Source organism: Idiotropiscis lumnitzeri, chromosome 9 (genome assembly GCF_059441095.1).
Source record: "Idiotropiscis lumnitzeri isolate Australia: NSW breed Sydney's pygmy pipehorse chromosome 9, RoL_Ilum_1.0, whole genome shotgun sequence".
Classification (NCBI taxonomy): Eukaryota; Metazoa; Chordata; class Actinopteri; order Syngnathiformes; family Syngnathidae; genus Idiotropiscis; species Idiotropiscis lumnitzeri.
The window spans coordinates 5,560,695-5,587,520 of NC_142399.1; the positions used below are offsets into that span (position 1 = coordinate 5,560,695).

At 40.7% G+C, this 26,826-nt stretch overlaps 2 protein-coding genes across 10 annotated transcripts in view; one reads left to right on the plus strand and one right to left on the minus strand.

Moving 5' to 3' along the window:
* LOC148329963 (uncharacterized) overlaps nt 1–26,826 on the minus strand; it is a 269,796-nt gene that overhangs the window by 234,935 nt on the left and 8,035 nt on the right. The gene's annotated exons all lie outside the window — the stretch shown is intronic.
* The window catches only part of cdh11 (cadherin 11, type 2, OB-cadherin (osteoblast)), a 70,237-nt gene that overhangs the window by 10,828 nt on the left and 32,583 nt on the right, over nt 1–26,826 (plus strand). Inside the window, exon 2 of the mRNA XM_088304293.1 lies at nt 22,654–22,708. The gene's annotated coding sequence lies outside the window, so the exon portion shown is untranslated. The remainder of the gene's footprint in view (nt 1–22,653; nt 22,709–26,826) is intronic.

Sequence of the window (26,826 nt, forward strand, 5' to 3'; positions counted from 1 at the left end):
TAAACATACCCGACTTCCAACATGCTGGCATTTTTCCCTAATAATGCACATAAAAAGCAGAGATTCACTGCCTAATTGCTATCTTCTACTCAAAAACTGTGCCATCTCAAATGCACAACTGCCATCTACTGGCATCTGTTTGTCATTTCAGTTAGATCGAAGCTTGAATTTCATCTTTCACGCCCAACCGCTGGAGTGTACTCGTACTTGAGGTGTATATTCATGAGCGGCAGTTAACGTTTGGATTCAGGTTGATGGCTATAAATGCCCACGTGTGAATGAGTTGAGGATGACCACTCGTGGGCAATCTATTTTCTATTAATGTCTTCTTATGACAAAAAAGAAAAATATTTCTGTGTAAATATGATGTCCCCAAATTCCTGGTCAATTCCCATAATTTATTTGGAGAATTTCCAATTTGAAATATATACAAAATTCCCCGTTTTAATTCCAACTGGAAACTTTCCACCTCTTTCTAACCCTAAACAACACGCTGATATTTTTCATAACATACTTTGCTTGGTAGTCTTGGAGAGAGCTGTTAGTATTTGCGTGAAGCGAATGTTTATCCACATTTGTATCCGTATTTGAACACAATTCACAGGATCCCGACTCCTCTTGGTAAAGTTTGGCTTGTGTACTAATGCGTAACCCTGCTGAAAATCAATCAAAACAACACCTCTCGCCCTTCGTGGGGGTTGTGAAAAACATTCACAGTCCACATACGATCCTGCAAAGTAAAGCCGAGCCAAAAATCTCTTTCTTTTGGGTCTTTAGCCTGCTCTACTGCCCCACGATAGAAATAAATCCTTTTCGTTTTTTGGGGGGCCACGATTCAAACATTTTAGTATCAATCAAACCCCCTCCCTCAAAAAAACAAAAAACAAAAGGCACACAAGGAAGCTCCAGGAGGTGGCGCCGAGACAAGCCTTAATTGGCTTTGAGGGCTTTTGACACAAAAGGAATGAGCTTCATTGAGACTCAAGATGGGGTATGAGGTGGCGACAACAACAACAACAAGGGCTTCTCTGTCAACCTGGGCTGGGATTGGGCAGGGTAGGGGGGGCTCATTTGCCGACAGTTTTTACATCAGGAGTGGTTTCCTTCTATTATCTTGACCAACTGTCACATAACTTTTTTTTTAATATATATGCATTAATTTAGACTTATTTGTCCCTAATTGATCAATTTAAATGGACTTATTTAACGTTTTAATATTTGATTAATGTATTTATTTCAAGTAATAAAACAAAGTATTCACTCTGTTTTAAAAATGTACATATTTTAATGGTAATTATAATTTTGAAAACATTATTTCACATATTTTATGAAATAATTTAAAATTAAAATTTAATATTAAATTTCACAAATTAAAAAGAATGAATATTTTTTTATTTAATTTGATGCTTTTTGTATTTATTTTAAGTGGCTAATTGTAAAATGGTAACTTTATTCATTTAGAATATTTCCCTTTGAACTAAACTATTTTACATAGACATGGCGATTGTTTTTTTTTTTTCTTACCTTATTGTTAAGTGACTCAGCCCCTCTGCCTAGTTCCCAAATCAAAAAAAGTTCTAAGAAAACTTTGCCTCCCCGTGATGAAACGGCAGGGAGTAAAAGGGGGGGCGGGGTAATAAAAATAGTGAAGGACAATGACCCATGTGGGTCATCCAGCATCCCTGCCGAGTGGTGGCGTGTGCATCGGCGGGCCGGTGGGGGTCTTGCCAGCGAGGGGCTCATTTAACGGGGCTAATTAGGGTCATCACACATGCAAGGCGACACCGCTAATCAATTGGAACCTTGACGCTATCCGTGATCGCCCTCCACGTCCCCAAACATTGCATCATCCTGTTGATTCCCGACAATCCATGCATGATCAATGAGAAAAACACAAACAGGCTCACATGTTCCCGTGTCCAGAACCCGGCGTGTACTCTAACGCTCGACATACAATTACTGATGATCAATAGCGTGTGGAAATCAAAGGCTGTTGGCTTTTAAGTACGTGTGTTCGTCCGCACAAGTTAAATCATTCCGCAAGCACATCAGTGCTCTTTCAGATTTGGTTTTCAAGCCGGTGTTGTAGTGCAAGGTTGGGTTGCAAACAAGGGTTAGTGTTTCCAATTAAGTTTTCAAAGGTGGATTAGGGTTGCAAATAAATGTGAAGGTTTAAAATGAGGCTTTCAAGCAAAATGTTTGGGATTTGAAATTAGGGTTTCAAGATAGAGTTAGGGTTGCAAACAATGTTTGTGGTTTCAAATTAGGGTTACAAGCCCTGGTGGGGTTTTAAATGCAGTTTTCTAGCCTTGGTTAGGGTTTCAAAGAAGTGTTAGGGTTTCACACCTTGATTAGGGTTTCAAATTAGGGCTTCAAGACAGTGTTGCGGCATCAAATCCTAAGGTTCCAAATTAGAGTTTCAAGACAGGGTTTTGGTTTCAAAAAATGTGTTTGCATTGAGTTTGAAACAGGGGTTAAAGTTGTAATTAATTTTTGTAACGTACATCCCATCTTAAGTAATTAATGCTAAATTGAAGAAAAACTCTTGTTATTTGATGTCATACCTACGCAACAGTCACTACAGCGGACAGCATACATGTCCATGGTAGTGACCACATTTTTTTTTTTTTTACATCCAGCCTGATGCATATGTTGAAGAAAACAAAAGTGGCCACAATGCACTTAAGTATAAAGGAGCCTTAGAAGTTTTCATCAAATATTGATAAGCTTTTATTAGCCATCTCAATATCTTTACTTGCTTGCTGCAACGATGCAAATCCTGTTGTGCAATCAAGCTATTAAGCGCAATGAATAAAAAATGCTTCCAAGCAATTAAAGGCGACCAGATCACAGTGCCGGGGATCTCCGAGGGTCAGCTGGGGTCATGGTGGGCTAATGCCAACCTAAACGCGCTGTCACTCACTGGATGAATGGGCCGCCGTGGATGTCAGACCGACGTGTGGGGGTGGGCTAGAGGGGGCCTTTAAAGGCTTATCGGCCTTTTCTGAGACCTTCTGTTCTGGTCCTTGCCTCCTCAATAGAGCAAAACTAATCAAGGGGCGAGGGGGGTCGCCTCTTTGCTCTTGAATGAGTTTCAGACCCACTGACTGTCTTGCTCAAGGACACTTGAGGTGGAGATAGTGGAGCCGCACTACTGAAATCCATTAAGGAACAAAAATCGAGTCACCAGGACTGCAACAAACTTTCATGAAGCTCACTTTGGCTGCAATGGATGTCGATTGCTAATTAGAAGGCTGATTAAATGGAGTGATCATGGACCTCCTATGAAAATGTTTCTCCGGTAGGTCGCGGGTGGTAATCTTTTAGAGACATCTGAGAATCGTGCCTTTGCTGAGTTTGAACGGAGCATAGCGGGAAAGGCTCACATTTGTCTCGATAATTGTAATGCATCACTCACATCACAAAATCAAGCTCATCCTATTTATCAATGTGTGTCAACCACCTTTTACAACCTGGACATGCAACAGTGCTAACTACTGGCCGAGCATACATATTACAACTTTTTCACTTTTTTTTCTTTCTTTTTTTTTTACGTGGTGGAACCTCAATTCAATATCATTTTAAATTGTTTTGCACGTTTTCGTAGCCTAAAAAAATATCCAGTAAAGTACAAAATTATTGGAACTCATGTTCCATTTTTAAAGTTTATCCAAACTTACCTAGTTGTACAGTTGGAGGATAAACGTGATTCCATTGATAACCTCAGCGGATAAAATCAATGTCATTGATGTGCCATGATGTTCGCGTTTCTTTTTTTCACCTTCATTATGATTAGATGCTATAGAAAAGTAGACTGAACACTATTTACTTTCAGTTGAATCCAAGGTTTGTTGATTCTGGGACCGTTAAATTAAGGTTCCACTCTAGATCCGTTTGACCGGGATCATTATTACAACGCAACTTCAATGTGGCAATAGCCACAAATTAATATTGCTGCAATAGGTCATCTAAGCTGCTGCGGGTTTCCACTTTGCATTTTCCCTCTTTGGGTGTCAAAAACGTGAAGAACGGACTCAGCGTTACCAGCAAACACTGGCTGCTTTTGTACCCGAGTGGCTTTCACGTAATCTCCCTCCGAATTAATTCTTTTTCCGCATGAGCGTGTTCATCAGAAAGCAGCATGTTATCCCCAAACACAAAGAATAGGTGGAGGTTGAAAAGATGATGTCTGAATTTTAGATGTATTTAACCTCTCTCACTCGCTCGCCACCTCACTATCTCCAGGATGGCCGAGTGGCTGCCAGGATGGCCGAGTGGTCTAAGGCGCCGCGTTCCGGACCCAGTCTCCCCAGGAGGCCTCGGTTCGAATCTCGTGGCTGCCAGGATGGCCGAGTGGTCTAAGGCGCCGCGTTCAGGACCCAGTCTCCCCAGGAGGCCTGGATTTGAATCTCGAATTTCCCCATTGTGGGACTAATAAAGGCATTATTATTATTTTTATTATTATCACTGGTGAGCCCCCCCCTGCCAGTCTCTCGGGGGTCAAGGTGTCAGCTGTGGGATAATGGGACAGCTGTATCCAGATGAGGCACAGCACAACAATCTCCCGGGAGAGGGAGTTGAGCTTAAGCCAATTAGTAATTGTCAATCACTGTGACGTATCACAGGCGGCTGGATCAATATATGGATATTTTGTGGGGAGTGAGACGTGGGGAGGAGGATGGGGAAAATGGAAAATGGACGAGTGGTGGGAAGTGACTAGGATGAACAGATAGTTGTAGAAATAATGAAAATTGCGGTTATGTTTCAGGAGTAGCGTCAACCAAGCTAGTACAAGCTCTTCTATGGCAGCTCATTAAGGCAGCAACATAACATAATAATTTGCAGCTTCTCGAATGATTCAAGATGATTTTTACCAGATTTTCTTCTGGCTTGCTGGAATCCTGATACAATGACAACTGATACAGAGAGTTGTTGTCGAGCAATTTAAAGTGGCCAGTAGTGTGGTAATTCTGACACAATAGCAATTGTGCATATGTGAAGTGTCATTTTCAAACCTGAAGTAGAACATATTCAAATCAAATCATTCAGCTAGTCCATTATTGTTCTCTTTTTTTTTTTTCTCCTGAAGTTGGTGATGGATTGTAGATCTTTCCACACGGGTGCAGAAAACCGCCGGCGAACATCTTTGCAACCATTTATGAACCATGACGAAAAGCCACAATTTGCTACGTTCGAAAGCATTTAGATTAGATTACAATAGTGTGAAATTGCATCGGCGGCGCAAATGCAAACTTCAGCGACTTTTTAGCATTCGCAGGCCAGAGACAGCAGAGGTGCGCTTCTTGATTTGTTTTGACAGTCGGCAACAGTTTCAAAGTGCGAGTCCTTAAATTGTACTATTTTTCAAAATGAGATAACAATAATGTGGCAAAATTTTGAAGACTATAAAATGTCACTTGGGGAAGATAACGACTAATTACAATATCTGAATGCTCGGCTGTAGCGTTGTTTTGACCAAAACCAATGCCGCCTTCTTGATTTGTTATGACAGTGGGTAACTGTTTGAAAGCAAGCTACCGACACCCGCAGGACTTAAGTGGCTGTTTTCTTTAGATTAGGTTAAAATTTTGCAATGAAATGTTCATTTTGGAGCATAAAGAGGGAGACCGGAAGAAGAGGGGAGAAGAAAACAATCGGGTAGAGATGATGAATAATGTCGAAATAATACTAATACTCATAAAGATTCAGCCTGTGTACCCAAGAGGTATTAAAATGAAAAGGTGTGCAAATCAAGTCCTCCCTCCGTACTCCCTCTGACTGTTTTGCATTCTCGTATTTGTTGCTTTACCGCTCGGAGAGTTTCAAATGAGTTTGTCACGACTAAGGACGTCAGGGGAAAGAAAAAAAAAAAAAAGATCCCGGCAGAGGAATGAAAGGAGCGCAGGGTGGAGAATGACAACGAGGCTGCGGAGAGGATGTGAGATTTTTCCGATAGTGAATGAAGGCGACACTTCCACCGTATTAGCGGCATCATTGAGAACGAGTGGCATCCTTATAGCGCAAATGGAGTGAATGGAGGGGAGAGGAAGGCCGTGTACAAACATTAGCGCAAATTAACGGCAGAATGAAAGGAAAGTGAGCAAAATGGATGGGGGATAGAGGAGACAGGGATGGAAACGGAATAATAGAGGAGTGGAAGAAGGATTTTTTTCTCACAAAAAAAAAGGACGAATGAGCATGAATGACGGAGGAAATGGGACAGAAAAATGAGACGGGGGAGGAAAATGAGGAAGGGAGGAACATCTGGTATGAGTCTCAAAAAGTTCCATACAATTTCAATGTGTGTGTGTGTGTGTGTGTGTGTGTGTGTGTGTGTGTGGGGGTGCGTGCGTGTGTGTGTGGTATTTAGCAAAGAGGAGGGGGGTTGTTAGTCTAAAGCAATGATGCACAAAGACACACCAACCGGGCCTGCCACACTCACTTATGTTCAGCTGGGCGCATTCAGGAAGAAAAAAAAGGAACTAAAGATTTGCAGAAGTGGACATGAAAATAAAAAAGGCATCTAAAAACTCAATTAAATTCCAAAAGGTAAGACAGGTTTTCATATTATACACTCAATGACCATACAATTTTTTAAAGAGTGTATCCAGAAAGGGGCCCTTTAGATTTTGACATTGTATATGAAGTTAATGATACACAATCAGACTTCATCCAAATTAAAATCAAACAATTCCATTTTCCAAACAGTTAAGATTAGCAAAAAAATCCCTCCTCCTTTTTTGATTTATTTTAACAGTCGGCAACAGTTTGAAAGCATGCCACCGTCATCTACCAGCCTAATAATGGTTACTAGTTTTTCCACTCACAATTGATTTAAAAACTAATTATAAAGAGCCAAAAGTCTCAATTGTGTATATCAACTGCCACAAAATCCGGTACAACCAACGCTGTCTGTCTTTACAAAGAACTCGGACCGTGCGGTTGTAATGACGACAACGTAAATGGAACCCCCTTCTGATTGCGTATAAATGACAGACGTGTTGGCGACACCTTCAGTCCTCAATATAGTGAAAACAATGTATCTTGACATATATTTTTTGTTTCTGAGTAATATGTTCTTGGACAGGACGTCTGGAAGTTCTGACAAGACGTCTGCACTCCTTCCTCTTTGTGACGGAGGGTTCCGCTTGCTTCTTTGACGGGTTTAACAAGTGTATTTTCCGCCTGTTTTAACCCTTATGCTCCCACTGAATTATTCATTGGCTTGCACACACAAACACACACAACACAAGGTCGGCTAATGGCGGTATCGCAAAGCCATACATTTGTAAATGAGGATAATCCACGTTGTGTGCGTGAAGGTTTAGACGGGTCGAGCTTAACCACAAGAAGCGTTTTGTACGACGGGAATTTTCGCGTTGTGTGTTTTAGCTGTTGAGCGCGGCACCACAATGACCCTCGCATCCTTAGAATTTCAGGACTATATGTGTGTGTATGTGAGTGGGCGGTTTTCACTTCTACGTGACCTATTTGTACCAGAACAATAAAAGATAAGACGCCCGAAGGCACAAACCTAAACAGGCTAAATATGACATCATCTAGATAAGGAGGACGACACACTTAGAGTTGTATAAGATTCAAATTCCACACACATTTCAATGACAATACGATAATAGTCCAATTTTGGAATCAGACTACTGAAAAGGAACAAATGAGAATCTGATGGACACCCGGCGACAAAACAACTTTTTGAAATACTACGAGTCAACCAGAGTCATATGGTGTGAGCATATTTTGAACAAGCTGTATAACAAGCTGTGTAATATACTTGAAAACTCTCAAGCATAGAACGGCAGTGTGTTCAAGGCCGCATTTAAGTGCTTTGAAAAGAATTAAATTGCTTTTGAAATGCCAGGCAGTGAAGCTCTTAGCAGGAAGAGACCTTGGACACAGTCAGATAAATGGGTGTGCAATGATGCAAACACTGATAATGGTGGATAGGGGAGAGACAATCGAGAAAGTAGAGTAGGAAGGTTGGCTGGTATTATAGGGTCGGTTGGCCGGTCGGTCAATCCGTCATAGGTTGGTATGTCATGAGGTCGGATACGATAGGTAGGCAGGAAGGCAAGGAAAGGCTTTAAGGAAGGAAGGTTGGTCAACAACCTACCGCGCTGCAAATCGAGCTATGAAAGGTCTGTAGTTAGGCAAGGAAGAGTGGTAGTCAGGCATGTAGGCAAGGATGGTAAGTAGTGTGTCATAACTGCGATGCTACATTACGTTATCAATATAGTGCCACAGACAAATTACGGCTAATATTAGTCTCAAAAAGAAGGGAGTACCATTTCTTCCACATCAGTTATTAGAACATTAGAAAATCATTTGAAGGGAAGACCGAAGACCAAAGAATCCAAATGGGAAAGAAAATCGGAGGGCGCTAGGGGGACAGTGGAAGACTGATGAAGTGAATCCAAAGGGGGAACTCGGAATGGAAACTAGTGGAGTATAGCACTTTATTCTTCATTGCGCGATTGACCTGTGTGTGTTTGTGTGTACGCCTACATGCGCATGTGTGTATTTAGCAGCTGTGAAAAGTTCTGCTGAGACAAAGCGGGTCTGACAGCACTCAGAGACATACACACACACACACACACGCCTCCTGCTGCCATTTCAGCAGATGTTTGCTTTGGCCTTGACTGGATCTCACATTGATGAGTTTTCCATAAGAAGGGTCTCCCCCCCCAACCCCGGTCGCTTGAGCTCGCACAAGCCCTGTGGTTTTGGCAGACATATCAAACCGATCCTGATTGGCCAGACGTGCAAACCTAAGCATAGTCTGATATTTTTCCTCCACGCCACTGACGTTCATATTTCACATCTCCTCTTTTTCCACTTCACTCTTCAAACCTTTTGAACTCATTGTTACAACAGCATTTGTTCACAATACTGGGGGTTAAATCAGAGGCACGACGTACCTCGGTCGTAACTGAACGAAATAACATGAATACACATCCTGGAGAGCAGCAGGGTTCAAAGTGGGGGGGCATCAAAGGTTTCAAAGGTTTGCCTTGAGACAGAGCAATAGAGAAGAGAAAGAGAGACAGAGAGACAGACAGAGAGAGAGAGAGAGACAGAGACAGAGACAGAGAGACAGAGAGAGAGAGCTGGAGTAATGGGGTTGAATTGGATGCAAAGACAAGCTCCGAGTTGAAAAGAAATCTTTAACTTCCTCTGCGTCTGTGACGGATGACGTAGCAGTTTGCATCCTTCTCCCCTCACCAGCGTTCCGTCATGTTTGGTTTTCTCCGCTCTCTCTCTGAGCCTCAACGTTCATTCACATATTGGTATTCACCTCACAAGCCAACAAAGCTCGCCTGCTTTATCGAATGCAAAGTCGCTGTTCGCATCGAGGAAGCCCGGCGTTTACCAATAGCCTTGTTTTTTACCTTCCCATTAATTCAAACGGCACACCTGTGGCAGATAGACCATTTCTAGACAAGACACATTGGCATATCTCTCGGGATTTCTGACTAGACAATAATGATGTGCCATCATTAAGAATTTTGCCATGTGGAATTGGACGGATGCATGACTCAAGAGGTTGACTTATTTTCTTGGAAAATAAAATATTGCCTGTGATCCACTATAGCTAATCTATGCAAGGAAGTTAATGTATGTAGTTTGGTCTGTGGGCAGCTGGTAGGTAAGGACGTTAAGGTGGGCAGCTGGTAGCTCGTGTAGGAAGTTAAGGTTAGTTGGGACTAGGTTAGTTGGGTTGGTATGAAAGTGAAGTTATTCTGTTGTATAAACGGAAATGTGATAAATGGGAACTGTACCTTCGGCCATTTAGTGGAAGAGTTTGTTCTGCCTGTCACTTTAGTTCACGTATTGATAGCAACTCGTAACTTTTCAGAGCAATCCCAGGAAGTGAAATTGGATCATTTCTCTCATGACACAATGGTTGGGAATCCCTGGTTTAATAGAGCAGCATTTTGGCCCTAAAATGTCCCCACAAAGGCCAAACATCCCTTCACTGGACATCAAGGGTGGTGCCACACAAAGACAGAAAGACAAGAACACACACAGAAAAATCCTCGGACTCTCCTCCGACGTGACAACACATTCGTTTTCATCCGTCCACTAAAGTACGGGTGGTCTCATCCTGCCTGCCCTAATAAAAACGTTTCTTTACCATCATGTTACACTGGAGGGACGGATGCCGTAAACTAACGGGCGTTGGTGCCAGAGAGAAAGGGGTCAAGGGATGCTCATTTACATGACACTACGCAGACATGCAGTAAAAAAAAAAAAAAAAAGAAACAACAAAAAAAGGACACTTGCTTTAACTGCATGTGTGTGCGTGTGTGTGTGTGTGTGTGTGTGTGCTACAGTGCAGCGTTTCACACACACTAACAATGAATGGCTGACAAAGGAGCAGAGTGCGATGTGAATGCGTGGCGCTGTCGCTCTTTTCAGTCTCCTTCCTGTTGGTTGTCGCGGTAACCAATACTGTCTGACCTTTGACGAATGACACTCAGGGGACGTACGCCCGCTGTAGATGCTTGTTGTGACACTCGTTGATATACAACATCAACAGTAACACTTCTAATCAATACGGCTATTACATGACTCCATTTTTATGTTGGGAATCTGATGAAATGACTTGGATAGATCGGAGGTCTTTAAAGCTCAGGGAACCATGTCGGGTTACTTGAGAGGGTGAAGGAGCAACTGACAAACTTCATTGAAATACAATATGGAGCGTATAGTCAAGAATTTGGTGATATTGTAAATAATAAACGGTAGTAAACAATCATGCTGTGCTTCAGCCTTCTTGTTGACTTAAAGAAAAAAAAAAAGTAGTTTTGTTTAAACGCACCATTTCCAAAAGGCAGCCGTGCATGCTGTCGCAAAGGGATTTAGAATATTTGCTGACGTGGAGGCTTCAGCTTTGTTTTTGGAAGCCGGCGGTCTATAAGCAAAAGCAGCTGGAGGCTTTTAAAATATCCACACGACAGAGGCTACAAACACCCAAGCACTTTGTTCACAGCACAAATATCTCTACAGAAATTGCGTCGGATCACTTTGTTGAGAAACAATATGACTTTACATTGAACAATTGCTATTCAGGCAGCGGTGGGTGGTGACAAACACTGTACTTAAGTAGATTTTGCAGGAATCTGTACTTTGAGTTTTCTTTTTTATAAGTAAATCATTTGAATCAATACTTCCCTTCATTTTTTACAGAGTGCGATTACTTTTGCCACCTCTGTCCAAAGTACATACAGGATGTGTGGTGAAACGTTTCCTCGACCCTCAACCTTTAACGCTAATGCCTTGTTGACGGTGCACCTTTTAAAAAAGGACGAGCGAAGCGTTTAGATTGCTTTGACCCCGCGCTCTCGTCTCTAATCAGCCCACAACACTTTGCTGCCATCGATCGCAAAGGCCAGGCCCTCGCATCACCAAAGACCCGGAAAGCTCTTTGTTTGTGTTATTTATGACTAAGCTAGTTAGCATGTGGACTCACTGAGATGTTATTGGTTGCTTAAGGAACCAGAGAATGTGTAACTTTATTTTTATAACCTCTCATTCTCTCATATATATATATATATATATAAATTTTTATATATATATATATATATATAATTTTTTTTCTGGGGGGGTGGGAAATTATGTACAGTACTTGTATGAGTTAAACTGCCTCCGTAAGGATAGCATCATACACTTTTATTGTATAGAAAATTACAGTAATCATAAAATAATGTAAATAAAAAAAATACACTTTTTATTTTTGCTAACCTAAATCTCTACATTTTATGGCCTTTTTTTTTTTACCCTGCTCGCTTAAATTTCGCGATTATTTCTACCTTCAATTCAAAGGACATTTTAGGCTTCGCTACACCCTTTGTTAGAAAAAAAGAAATTGGGGGAAAATTAACAACATATACTTGTAGTAGTACTGCAAAGTTTGAATTTGAACTTATGTTGTAGCTAATTAAGACAAGTCTTCGCTTATTGTTTGTACTATATGAAGACCTCACCAAACCTGTATTCAAAACTGCACAATCACACTCTCACTCTGTAGTTTGCATTATTGTCTCATGACGCCGCTAATTCTCACTTAAAAATGGCCCTTTTCACTTCGTTATTATTAATTACTGTTCAATTCACATTGGGTGGAGGTTGTTTTGATTGCCGTTTTTTTTTTCCCTCCCTCCCAATCGATGTCTCCCAGGGCTTTTCTCCTTCTCCTGGCCGGTATTCTCTTGGTATTCTACTGCCGCTCCGCTTCAGCTCCCAGCCTCTTATCTAAATCTCCATTCCGAGTCAGTCCGATAATGCAGGTCGCTTGCCAATGACAGGGCTAAAAGGCATCCAGGGAGCTAAAGAGAGAGGTGCAGTCATGATGGATTGATGGATGGGTGGACGGGTGGAAGCATGGTAAAAAGCTTGCAGACGTAATAAGCAGCTTGATATGAAAACGAGTGTACATCTGTTGTTTTGTTATTTTAAGAGCCGCGGGCTGCGATAGATCAGCGGCAAATACTCGCCAGATGTCCAAGTGTTGGAATAAAGCCATGTGTGCACCCACTGTACTTTTGCTAAAATGTTGTTCTTATTAGTAGCTTTTACTAGCACAAAATTCATTAGAAAAGGATGAAGACAAAATCTGTGGACATCCAATAATATATTTTTTGCCAACAATTTGTGCTGCTATTGCAATTTTTTTCATAAGAATTAAACAAAGGGGTCAAATGGTGCTGTGTTCAAGGACAGTCGGGTAAAAGGATGTTGACATGGACCTCTGAGTCGCAGGTCACCGTTAATATGTTTTTATCGCTGCGGAGGGAGGAAGTTGGGATGAATTCCAGCTTTGGGTAAAAGTCCCACTTGAGTTGAGAAGATAGCATGTAAAGTCGGGCGATTGGCTTGCAGCTCAGGTCAGGTTGCAGGCATCGACCAGCAGTCCCAGGAGGCAAAGTTTGTAGTGCGGCTGGCCAAATGTTAAGACGATCAATACTGGACTTTCTCGCTTTGTCTCGGCATCATCTGATTCACACTTCATTATCAAAATCATTGAAAAGAGTCATTAGGATGGAGACGCTCTTTAAGGAAGGCCTCAATCTTGCCTCCCATCTCGGCAGTTGGGGTGGTACAAATATTGATATATCATGATCTCTCTTGGCACAGAATTTTAATATGGTAAATGGAAATGGAGCAGCCTGACGTGGCAACACTGCTTATGTCTGACAAGTTGAAGTTTCTTTCTCAGCCTCGATTCAGCCTCCCATCAATAATAATATCACTATCAAGATATGTCGTACTTCGCACGTTACAGTCTCACCATTGCCAAGTACGGTAATGACTATGGTGACTGTTTTGATTTACATTCAAAATCCACATTTGCTATTTGTTTAGCGTTAAAGCAGCAAATCCCAAATCAGCCCGATTGATTTGCTGAAAAACACGTCATGGTCCAAAAAATGAAAAATTAAATTTTTCTCGTACCATCTAGCTAAGCTAACCTGGGATGGTTCATCTTTCCAGTTCAAAGTCGAAGTTTGCAAGCTCCCTTCCTACAAGAACGGCGTCAGAGGCCAACAGTGAAATAACGACAAAGGTCTTGAAACGCTGCATCGATTTTATTAGCTCTATTGAGTGATTGCGCAACAGTAGAATGCTCATTAGGCGGCTAATCAGTTGGAAGTTGCTCCATAAAATTTTGAATCTGAAAAAATATCAACTATCCCACTTCTTAATCATTAGAATGGCAAGAAGGCAGAAAAAAACCCTGCTGCAAGTGGTCTCTTATTTTTTTTCCCGCCAACAAATCTCTGCTCACATTATCTGTATTGTGATGACAAATTAGGGAGATATCGTAACTATTGCAGGTGACTTTCTGCGCTTGCCAGCCTTAATGGACTCTAAAAACTTCAAGCAAATCACAACTATCGTATCAGGCCGGTAACTCCCACTGCGCTGACAAAAATATGTCTGCACAACACCGTTGACTCTTTCTCTCGGCTGAGTGTTCTGAATTGATCCACACCCCGGGTGTCTCTACTAGCCCACACATTTTATTTTTAGTTGTCTCTCTTTCCACCCTCGCATCTCCCAGTATGCCTCGATCCATCCACCCATGTCGCTTTGCAAGTGCTACCACAACGATGCTCTAAATGTACCTTAAAAGCCTGATTGGGTTTCTTTGTCCTCGTGTAGGTAATACAATGTGCGTTCAGTGTGTGTGTGGGGGTGTGGGTGTGTGTGTAATGCGATGCAGACTTTTAATTCAAGCAAGGAGATGGAGTCAGCAGGTGGAGGTCACAACCCCTGCTGGAGGACACACTTGTAACCTGACAGGAAATTGATTCGGAGGTAAAGTAGAAGAACACGCCAGGCGGGAAAGCTACTGGACTGTGTGATTGCTGCATCGTGTGTGTGCGTGTGTGTGTCTGCGGGTACATGTTGTTTCAGAAAGTTAGCAACACGGAAAGTGGAAAAGAGGAAATAAAAGAGCATCCACCCGGGGAAATCATCAATAAAGTTAATTGTTCAGCTGGTTGTCGCTTTTCGCTCGTTAAAAAAAAAATAAATAAATAACTGTGCGCGTGAGGTTGGGAGGTCCTTTAGTTTTACAATTGTATAAATATTTGTTAAATTATATATAACACAAACGTCCAATTTTTTAAATATTCTCGAAACTTTTGACCAGAAAGTCACTCAGTTTATTACATTATTATTATTATTATTACTACAATATACTTAACATATGCCCTAAAATTCGAACAATTTAAAATTTGTGCAAAATATATTTTTGATTTTTTTTAATTTTTTGTCCTAAATGTGATTGATGATTTTAAATTTGCTGACACAAGTAAAATAGTCAGGAATTTGACCAAAAAATAATACATTGTTAAATACGCGCGAAGAATTTGAACATATCTTAGCAATACACCGTGAGTTACCATTTCAAATGTAACCAAAAAAATTGTTGAAAATAAACACTTGTACATGTATGCAAGTACAATTTGGAATTTGACAACACAAAAATCAAATCATAAAAGTTGCACAGTTTGGACCTCGATTTAAAAGTAAATGAGAATAGCATGCCAGCTGGAAAAGCTGCTGAACTGTGTGATTGCTGGATAGTGTGTGCGTGGGTGTGTGCGTGTTCGTTTGTGCACGCGCATGTGTGTGTTGTACTAGGAAGGAAGCGAAATGGAAAATGGGGAAGAGGAAATAAAAAAAGTGCCCACCTGAGAAAATCATCAATAAAGTTAATTGTTCTGCCGTTTGTTGTTGTTTGCTCATTTAAAACAAAAAAGACAACTCAGCACTTGAGGTCCGTCAGCCGATTTCCTCCTCTTCTGCCCTGTTATTGCATCGCTGCTCTTTTGGCAACCATGCGATGTTGTTCTTTCCTTGAAAGGAACAATGGCAGAGTTGTACCCCAAAGGTTGTATTATTTGGATTTATTATGGGCGGGGGCTATAATAAAATGTCAGATCATTTGGAATTTGCTATGCCTTTAAAAGTGAATATAGAATTTCACCAAATTATGTTTAAAAGTGTCATCAAATTCATCCAAGTTGAACGATTTACTATCCAACCAAAATATTTGTAAAAATAATCCCCTTTGAATATAGTAAAATTTGGAATTTCACATTTGTGGAAAAAATACATACCAAAAATTATTTTTACACTCTTATGTCTCTTCATAATGTTAAAATGCTGCTTAAAAATGCCAAGTCGTGATAGCTTGAACGAACAAAAAACCTCAAGAGTCAGAATGTCATTCATTCATTCGCCTGCAAACCTAACTTATAGAGAGCCACAATTTCTATTTGCCATTTGTTGGTCGGCAACCACAGCGGGCATATTTTTGTTGAGGCAGATTTTCATTTGTAAACTTCAGTTGGACTTCAATAGCACGCGGGCACAGCGCTCACATTCTGCCGAGGTGTTTTGGCACTGAGGCGACAACGGTCATCTCGCGTGCGGGGATGGGGAGAATCAAGCAACTATCCCAGCGCCGCCTCCAACCAGATCGATGCAGTCAGAATGAAGTGGTGGCCGAAATCAATTAGCTTTATCGCGGCCGGTAAGAGTGCTGGGGGGTGGAGGGCCGGAGGACACACCAAGAAGCTCAGGCTGTGTTTGGAATCCACTATATAGTTCGCTATATAGCGGGTCGCCATTTTGTAGTGCTTTTGGAAAGTGTAATGAGTATCGGTTATCCCCTTATACAGTAACCTTAATGTATCTTCAATGCAAATAGAAAATCAAATATATTCCAAGACGCAATGCACGGAACCAGAAAAATGAATGATTTCCACATCAGTGGTATAGCTTGAGATTAAATAGGAGGTAAATTTGTAGCACAAAAATATCTTTTATATAAGAACAACACTGTAAATGACATGTATTTCAGCAATCAAAGCTACATTACACCTGCATGTTAAGAATCATAGCTACAGAAAGAAGAAACCAAACTAAGATTATGAATCTTAGATTAATATCTTTCGCAAATGTCAACGCCCATCAGAATTTTATTCTTCCAAATTTCGTAATTGGAATTGGTCCAAAAAGAATACAGTGCTCATAATGTGAGGGTTTGGACCGAGCCCTGCTATGCATGTATAGCAAAAATCTGAAAGTAATTGACACACGATTTATAAAAGATTAATAATTGCCCATAGATGCCACAAGAGGGAGGCAAAACACTTTTTTTTTTAATTTGACAGCACTGAAGTATAGAATGAGTGAATGATTCCGAACACAGTTAGTGCGTTAATTACCAATCACTCTACATGGATTTTTTGTGAACTATATAGCACATCATGTAAAAATCGTAATATAGTTGTCGGTGAGTAAAAACAGCCTCACACGTTCACAGAATCCTTAGATGCTAAGGAAAAACGGCAGATAACCATCGTTGTAGGCTCAGTAAATGGTTTACGTTGCCATTTCTGGCCAAATCCCCCCACCAACATCAGCGTATTGGTCTCTATTTCTTTCTCTAAACACAGGAAAACACACACACATATCTAAATGCACACCACACACACAAACACACACACAATCCCTCAAGCATCAGCCATGGAATTGAAAAATCTCTTCAGAGAAATAATGGAGCTGCGGCCACCCCGCAGCATTAATGTGATAGTTTGTGTGTGTGAGTGTGCTTGTGTGTGGGTGCGTGCATGTGTGTGTGTGTGTGTGTGTTTGTGACCATTCTTAAGGTGGGAAATGGACCTGTGTGCTCCCAGATTGAACACGCTGGCTCAAAACTACGTGAGCCGCGATTGCCTGCTTAAAATTATCCTATCAACACAGTTGCGTTTTAAGATACGAGTTGAATTCATGCCACGAGAACGCTTAACAAAAATGGTATTTCAAAAATGCCATTAATCTGTTCCAACCCCGCCCCCCTCAAAAAAAAACAACCAAAACGTTTGCAATTTATTTTTTTGATATAAATAAAAAATGGTGCGCCATAATATTTAATGTACAGGAGAATGCAAAGAAACTGTTTTGGCCCCATTTTTTGCTGCAATTGAATGGAGATGATGCTGCTCCTTTTCATGTGTGTGTTTGTCTTGGTCTCTTGGCTACTACAGTATATAAAAATCTGTGTTTGATGCTGAACACAGGCCAAGTTTGCACAGCGGTCATAGCGGCGAGTTGCTAAAGAGCTTAGCGGCCGGTGAAGTAAAGAGGATTGTCTTGCGGCTGCTTTGTGTGCAGATGTATTATTATGTGCATCGATGAGCACATGAATGAGGCCTGATGGGGGTGAAAAAAAGAGATTGTCCATGACGATCAGACTTTTGGATGGTTTCCAATGCATAGAAGGATGGATAGATGAATGGATTTTTTTTTGGGCATGCATAGCCAGCCTCTTTGTTTTCTTTACGGTCACACAAAATGAGTGTCAAGAAAGATTTTAAAGTTGTATGAGTGTTTTGGCTAGCGTTTCAAGTTAGGCTTTTAATTTAGGGGTTTGCTTTTGCGTTTTTTTTTCCCCGTGTGAACCAACCCTCGAAGTTCCATGTGCGACATGTATGGTGATGCGCTATTTTGAGCTCGGTCCGGTCCTAGTAGAGTTTGTAGTTAGGATTAGAAGTTAAGGTTGCAAATAGTGGTTTCAAGTCAGGTTTAATACTTCAAGCCACTGTTAAGGCTTTCAAAAAGGATTTCAATCAAGGGTCAGGATTTCAAATTCAGGTTTTAAAACGGTGTTTCAAGACCAATAAGACTTGAAAAAAACTTCTTGTTCAGCCTGGCTTAATATAGCTGTGTATTTTGTAGAATTTGAGCTGATCCAAGAGGGCTCCATCTTGTTATTGTCAAAATCAGACATTTAGTGTATTTTTTTTTTTTCACCCACCTCCCGCCAGACGGAAAAAAAAAAAAAAGAAAAACGTATTTAACCACACGCTGCTATTTTAAAATCGTCCGACTGCAACACTTCACAACGGGAAGTAGTAGAAAATATATATAAAAATAGAGGTTCTGCTGTCTGGAAAGCGTGTAGGAGTGCGTCTGACCATGAATAATACTTACTAAACAGCACACTGAGTCAGGTGAGGATGAGAGGAAAAAGTAGGAGGACGAGGAGGACGAGGAAGGATGCACAACACTGAGTCAGGTGAGGATGAAAGGAAGATGAGCGGGGACAAAAGGAGGATGAGGATGAAGGATGCTCACTTAGCAGGTGATGCTAAAAATAAAGCAACTTGAGGACGGATGGTGAATGTATTTTGTTTCCATACTTAAGACTTTAAGTCTTACGCCTCTCTACTGTAAATAATGCGCAATGCGCACTGGGGTAAACCCCATGCTGGTAATTTCACAGACGTGCAGCCCGGCGGATCTACGAGTGGGACGGCTGCGCTGCTGTCGGAGTGGACACAGTCGATTTCAATCATGATCAATCAATGCGGCGCTTCCAAAAACCTTTCGTGTGCCATTATTTGCACTGTGGAATTTTAACCTCCGCACTGTGAAGTGAGGACTTCGATGTAATGAGCACAAGTATTTCAACGACCTCATTTTTAATTTCCAGTATCGACCACTGATGTGAAACAATGAATCATTTACTCATTGTGGGACTAATAACGAGTATCTTATCTTATTTTATTTTAACGTGTGATTCATGATAGCATATGCGGCGGCTTAGCAATGCTACATTGCGGAGGGAACAAAACGATGGTTTTTCCTTCCTAACTATCAATGTTTGCAATGTTAGCAAATATTTGATGTAAATCCACAATAGCTTCAAAACACACACAAAAACTGCCGGAATTCTTAGTCTCTCTTCAACATTAGCATATATTATTCTTTAATGGAAAGATAGACTTATGGGATCATTATTTACAGTGATAATTAATGTTAGCTTATGTGATAAATGTTAGCGTATGTGATTCTGGAGAAGCATAACTCCAACAGAGAAAATCCTCAAGAAATGCCATGTTTCCTCAGTAACGATTTTCTAATATGCACAGATGATCTCGACACAAGCAGCAAACACGCACACGCGCACCCAAACACACACGCATCATACACACATTTCACACGCGTTCCGACAGCTTGAAAGCTTCGCCATGAGTGTCATGGCTGTCATTAGCTAAAAGGCCCGAGGCTGGAATGAGACCAGAATAATTATTCTGATTATGGTCCCCCAACTGAGCTCTATCCAAACAAATTATGATCCCGTGGATTAAAATCTGCCGTTTCTAAATGGAGACCCTGGGAGTGATGACATCATCAGCCTCGGCCTTGACCATGGGATGTTAGTCCGTACTCGTGGACCATTTTTTTTTTTTCCCCCTGCATTTGCTTCCATCTTCCCTTCAACTAACTGTCTCTAACACTTGGCCTTGTAAAAACTCAAATGATTTTTACAGAAGTCCCTTGATCCTTTTTGAACTGTTCAAGACATAATTTAATGAATTTTATGTATGCTCCCAGTATGTAGTCCATACCAATTAACACATTCAACCTTTTCCCTGTTTTTGTAATTCCCAATTTCAGCTGTTCAATATATCAGTAATTGAATATTTTGGCTCTACTGTGGCAACGTTTGGCCATTTCATTTTTAATACCACGGTTATTTACTGAATGCATTCATACATTTTTTTTTGTAAAATGGGTTTCATTCTCAACCCTGTGAGGACCTTGGCAAGAAATTATATTTTAATTTAAGAAGCGGAAGCTTCCTCTGCAGGCAGTGGAAGCTATTAGCAATACAGTGGTGCCTTGAGATATGTCATTAATTGATTGCATGACCATGCTTGTATCTCAAAACATTCATGTTGCAAATCATCTTTCTTTGTAATTAATAAATCATGTTCTTTTTCATGATTAAAATTGCACTCAAATATAAATTACTGAAAGACGCAGTAATGTGTCGTCAATTTGACGTAACAGGACGCTGAAAAACCCAAATGACGCTTTTATGGCTAAAATGTAGTTCTTATTGTTATCCAATTATCCGCAAGCATACTATCTTTGAACCCTGTTGCTTTCAGTGTCAGATTTGATCTCTGGTCTGGTCTCACACGCCTCTAGAGGAAGAAAATAGATTCGGCGGAACAAAATCAATACAATGTATGTTCATGTTCTGAAGGCTGTGGTCGTGCATATGCCATCAAAGTCCAGCATGACGCGAGCTGCCACCTCACTAAAAAAAACATTAAAATCGATATGCTTTAATTCATGCATCTCACACTATTATGCTATTGACACGGTTGTCTCGCCGCGTCTCGCAACACAGTCAGCGGTGGCAAAATCGATTGTGCCCACTTTATCATCCCACTATTCCAAAGCTTTGCCACTCTTGAGTGATTTGTGCTTTTATCACGTATAGAAGTCGCCTCTTTCAAGGAAGCAACTGACTGTAGCTGGCAATTACATACAGTAGTGCTTTCAGTTACAAATGGCCCAAAAGACACATTTTTCAAGTTACGAGCTGTCGTTGGCGAGGCAAAATGTGAGGTAAAAGCCATCTTTAGACATTAAAAAAAAAAACTGATTCCCTTTAAGTATTGAGCGGGACAAGCAGTCGAATGCAAAAAATAAATAAATAAATAAACTAGGGCTTGAAGGATATGGATTTTTGTTTAGGCCTTTACAAATTTCTGTATTAAGCAGAGTAAAATTCAGATTACAGGATAATCATCCAATTAAAAAAATATAGGATGAATGATTTTTTTTTTTTTTTTTACACCCTAGGTCCTGGAATGACTTAAACTCAAGCCAAAGGAAGCACTGATACTGTGCAACTGACATTAGAGGAGACATACTCGTTTTTTCCTTTTGTCATAAAATAAAACAGTTCCTACTAAATAGGCTCTCGCCCCTTCAGCGTTTTTCACTGTTTGAACAAATCACACTTTCTCACTCACAACGTCCCGACGGAGACGCTCAGTGTGTTCGCCAGGCTCCTGCGGGACGCTTCGAGGTTAGGGCGCTCGCTCCAGGGCGTCTGGTAGTGAGCTGACTGATGGGGGCGCCGTCACATCGTATAATAAAATAGAGTCGGAAACATGAGCAATAACATTTAGAAATGGAAATTGAAATTCATCTACAAACCAAAAGGTTATTTTTTTAGTTTGTTTAATTTTCATATCTTTATATAATGCGTTTGTATTATATTCTTATTTTAATATCTTCTCAAAGTTCTGACCTGTCTGGTTCCAGTAAAAACGAATGACTCCCACTCCCGTGCCGCACCCACTTTGAAAACTACATTAAAAAACAAAGAAACAACTATTGTTGTAGTTAACTCATGTATTGAACAGTGACCCTGCAAAGACTTTTATTTTTTTTTGGACTGGATAATCCTGTTCCTGTATGCTCCCATGAACTTTTTAATCCTGTAGCGTCCCAATTCCGTGATTAAAGGTAAACTTGACTCTCATCCTGTGGATCTTGGCGAAAAAGTCAGACTCTAGTGAGCACATGGCACAATGCGCCTTTGGGCTGTGCCCAGCCGGGCCCCATGGGTGCAGGCCCCTCTGCCAGGCGGTCCCAAGGAGCCCCGCCTCTAGAGTAGGGTCCCAGTGACCCGCATTCAGTGTCTTTCATAACATCATCGAGATTTGCTAGAAGCGAACGGTGAAAATTGTTCAAAATTGGAAATCAGATCTGGGGTGGGGGTGATAATTTGAGACATATATGACCCCGTAAGACTTAATGATGAAAAAATGGGCTGTGTAGATAGCAGAGACATAAAATTGAATATTTAAAACAACGTTGTCGAGTCAAAAGCTGCTAAGCAGCGCAGGAAGCGTCTCTGCAAATTTAGTCATGGGCGCACATGAATTAAATATACTTGTGTTACGTTTCAGCATTCGCAGTCATGCGCGAATAGGCGGCGTGCGCTTGTTTTGACACACGATACACGCCAGCCGACAGCGACACCGACAACAATTTAAAAGTCTCTAACCGGTTCTCCACTGGTGCACCGTCAGCCTGCTGCTGCTGCTGCTACTTAGCCCATTCAATTTTGTTGTTTTTCCCTCTGCAAATTACTACCAGCAGAGCTTTGACAGCCCGTTGTTATTTTTAGACGTACGTGCACAGTCTTCGGCTAATGTTTTTATTTATGGCGACAAGTGAACAAGACGAAGACGTATTGTACTTTTTAAAGGCAAAAGGTTAAATCTCTTCTTCTTCTCTCCACAGGCTGAGTGCCGAGTAGAGGACATTCATTGGATGTGACGCCAGTAATGAGCTAAAGGTGGGTGCTGCCAGTTTTGACCCTTCCATTGTTTGTATGTGTGTGTGTGTGTGCGTGGGTGTGTGTGTGTGTGAGAGAGAGTGTGTTGATTCAAAAGGCCTGTGAATTGACGTTGACGCGGCTCGCCTGCTTAGCATTCCGTTAAACGTGCTTCCTCCCTCACACGGAGAGCGAGTCAAAGTGACGGCTGAAAGGAGGCCATTTTCCTTCTTTTTTTTTTTTTTTTTAAAGGGCCCGAACAAGCATTGCAAATTTGCCATTTTGACAGATTTCCAATGAGGAAAAACTTGCCATATATAGCAGGTGTGTTCATCAAGGAGAAATGGTTACTACTTTTTTTTTGTTTGCTACCAAATTTGAAGCACATATCAGAACTAGACAGCTTGGCAACTTGAAATTGTGAACATTTTTTATTTTTATATTTTTCAATTCAACATGGAAGTTGGTAGATGTATCTGACATGAGTCAATGTACAACAAAATCTCAAGAAGCCATTCTTAAAAAAAAAAAAAACAAAAGAAAAGAAAAAGCATGATGACCTTCAAAGGTTTTTCTAATTTTGCAGCAATTGGACAAGTTTTTTTAGAGCGAGTTAATCATGTCCAAAATGATCCCACGATGTCAACTCTAGACCAGAATAGCAGACTTCCTGTGTCTTTTCCAGCATGGATTTTTGAGACTTATTTGCGGGTTTGCTAATGATAGACACACATGCCAAATGTGATGTTGCTAAATGACCTTCCGGAGATGAATTTTCCTAAAACACTTTCTAAAATTCCTACTCGCATTTTGCACCAGCCACCTTCTTTTCATGCTTCACCGGAAAATTAATTGATTGTCTGGCCTAAAGCGACATCTTCAAGAGCACTTGTAAAAACACATTTTATATGATCTCATGTTCAAAAAATAAGAATAAAAATAATACATTTGCCCTGTGGTCACGCCTTCTCAAAGTCACGCATATCGCACAAGCCACAACTCCTTTAAGCATCCGCCCCCTCCTCCCAATGGCCTGGAAGAGTTGAATAGATTAAAAAAGGTAGATCCAATCAATCCTGAGAGCGCTTATCAGCAGCTGGCAGGCTGACGAGCCGATTTCAGAGCGACAAGTTCTAATCCTTCAAATTCAGGCTGGAAACGGCAAAGACGGAGAAACGTTCACACCGTCCAAAACTTTAGCTCGTGATTTTGACATCGATTTCAATGCACGGTTCTAATATTGGAGCTCTAAAGGTGTACCTAATGGAGTGGCTGCTGAGTGAAGAGCCAAATGTTAGCATGTGGCCTTTCCCTATATTTTTCTTCAAATAGTGACAGTGACAGGCGTCTGGCAGGTGTGATAAGCAGCAGGTATTAGCCGGCGATTCACACAAAAATGGCAGCAGGCCGAGTTTTAATGCCCTTTACTCGTATTGATTACCCTGCAGGGCTGACTGATCAGCAGTGAGATACAGGAGAACACACATCAATAAAAAGCCGTGGCCAGCTTTTTAAAGGCGCGCCGACACACAAAAGGGGAATAAATTACACTTTGGTCCGCTCTGCTGCCAAAGTTGTTTGGTGCCTAAAAACCCAGAAAAGCGATATAAACATTCTGCTGCTTCAAACACTTTAAAAATGTGACTTAACTTCTAAAACTTAGTAAAGGCTGCATTTTTGGAAACTTTTCTTGAGATTTTGATATCTTCTAATTTATCTGGCTGGGCTTTTGCCTCAATGGACTGATGCAAATATTTATTCATTGTGCCAGCAAGGCGAGATCCGAAGATAAACTGGGTGTGATGCTGGCTGCATTCGACAAAAAAATGACAGAAGTTGCATTCATAAAATCGTATTAAATATGAAAACTACTGTATGTTAAAAGGAAGAACCAACCGAACATAATGGGAATTTAAACAAGGGGGTTTGAAGTACGACATTTCTTTTCATGGTTGTAAAGTCATGAACCGCTTTTATAGTCAAAATGGGCAACTTTATTTTTGAACACGCACATAATCTTTGTAAATACACAAAATAATATGTGGAACGTGAATCACAACTCAAAATAGCACAAAATCCCCTCTAAATGTGTAATATTGTGGATGTATAAAAGTGTAATATATTATTTTTTCAAAATCATACAAAATTGAAAAAAAATTAAAAATACAGCTGAACTTAGTGAGAAGATGGAAGTCTGTGTCACGTGGCCTCAGCCTAAGTGCCACATTTTTCGCCGTCACGACCCAACATCCTCTAAGTAATTTAGCTTACCGAAATAAATACCTCAATTCGTCTCAATTAGAGTCTTATCGCGGCACTCAAATTCCTGAGATTAACGTAGGCATGCTATCTAGTTTAGCTGATTCGAGTTTTGTGTCACATGATGATGACTGACCTGACTAGCGAGAGGAGCTACAAGTAGGAGCTGCGAGCGCTGCTCACTGCAGTTGATTTACGGAACATCTTGATCACATGACTTTTTAAATCAGCCTTATAAAGAAATCCTCCGTTTTGAGTGATTGATCGTATGTTTTTTCTTGTGCGTGTAGTTTGCAGTGCATAAAGTATCCAGAGAGAGTAGGATGAAAGCTTGTAAGGGACATGCGATCAGAGGATAATAAAGAGTATTACAAAGAGCGAATGGAGCGAAATTGCTTTTCCGCAACTGGGGAGGACGCGAGGTACAGCGAGTGATCCTGGGATACAAGATTACATGCTTGCAGCACAAAAGTCACATGCACGCACACACAATCATGTTCTGACCCAAAAAGAACACTTTTGTTCCTTCTTTAAAGAGATATCACTCCAGGTGCACAATGGTGGTATCATTTTATGGGATCTTATTTGTGCATTAAAAAAAAAAAATAATAATAATCATACATATTTTCTAAGTAGAAATATTAAAATTACAGTATTGACATCTTTTAATTTTTAATAGTAAATCAAAAAAATTCAAGTGTATAAATACATCTAATGAATTAAAACCAAATTGGGCAACTACAAGTGATCAATGTTATTTAAATGTTACACAAAGGTAAAAAAGACTACTTTTATAAAATGTAAAAAAAAAAAAAAAGGATTAAAAGGGTGGGTAACAAATCTAATCAACCTTTCATTGACTGAGGGTTGAACCGACTAGTCAACTAGTCGATGAGCTGACTTTACGAGTTAACACTGACATTTGACACAAAGGTAAAAAGACCAAAAATGTATTGAAAAAAAATATATATGATGTGAGCGTGTTTGTCTTTGTGTGCCCTGCGATTGGTTGGCATCTAGTCCATCGTGTACCCCGCCTATTGCCTGTAGACAGCGAGCACAGGCTCTAGCACACCCGTGACTCTTGGATGGAGGTGGGGAATATTCAAATATGTCTGATAGACGAATACACGCACAAACAACAAATGTAAGCCCCTGAGGATTAAGTCACTGAGGGAAAGAATGGAGTGGTTGGGGGAAAAAAGAGGATTTCCATGCAACATTGCAACTTCCTCTTTGATATCTCACTCGCATTTCATATTTAATATCTTTACTCTGCAGTTCCCGGACACGCACGATTGGCCGAGCTGGACGACAAATCCTCTATTTTCTCTCGCGCCTTCCTTTCTTTTCCACCTCCACATTTTCCCCACCAGCCTTTAACGAGAGGCGCTAATAAGACGGACTGATGCCATAACGGCCACTTCACAGCCCCGCCATGCCGTAGTAATTGACAGTTTGTTGAAATGAAGCGTACTTTTTTTTTTTTTTTTTTTTTATGAGCGGTACACTAAATGCATACACATATGCACATGCACACACAGACACACACACAATTTGAGTTTACCAAGACTCCCTCTCACCAGGAAACATTGAATTTATGCTTGATCTTGGGGTTTATAACCTTATTTAGTAAGTGAAAATGGAGTCTGTACCTTTAATTGGGATTGATTCAAGAGTGAAAAGACTTCATGCCCATGAGGTGGAACAGCACAAGAGATGTTTTTTGTTTGCGCACTGGTGCATTGACTCACAAGTTGCCCGAATGATATGAATAGAAAGGCCACTAACCCGTCCATCAGCACCAATAAAATTGATGTAACCGGTTGTAACAGTACGCGGTTCATTCGTAATACTTCTACTTCTGTTGACCACCAGGG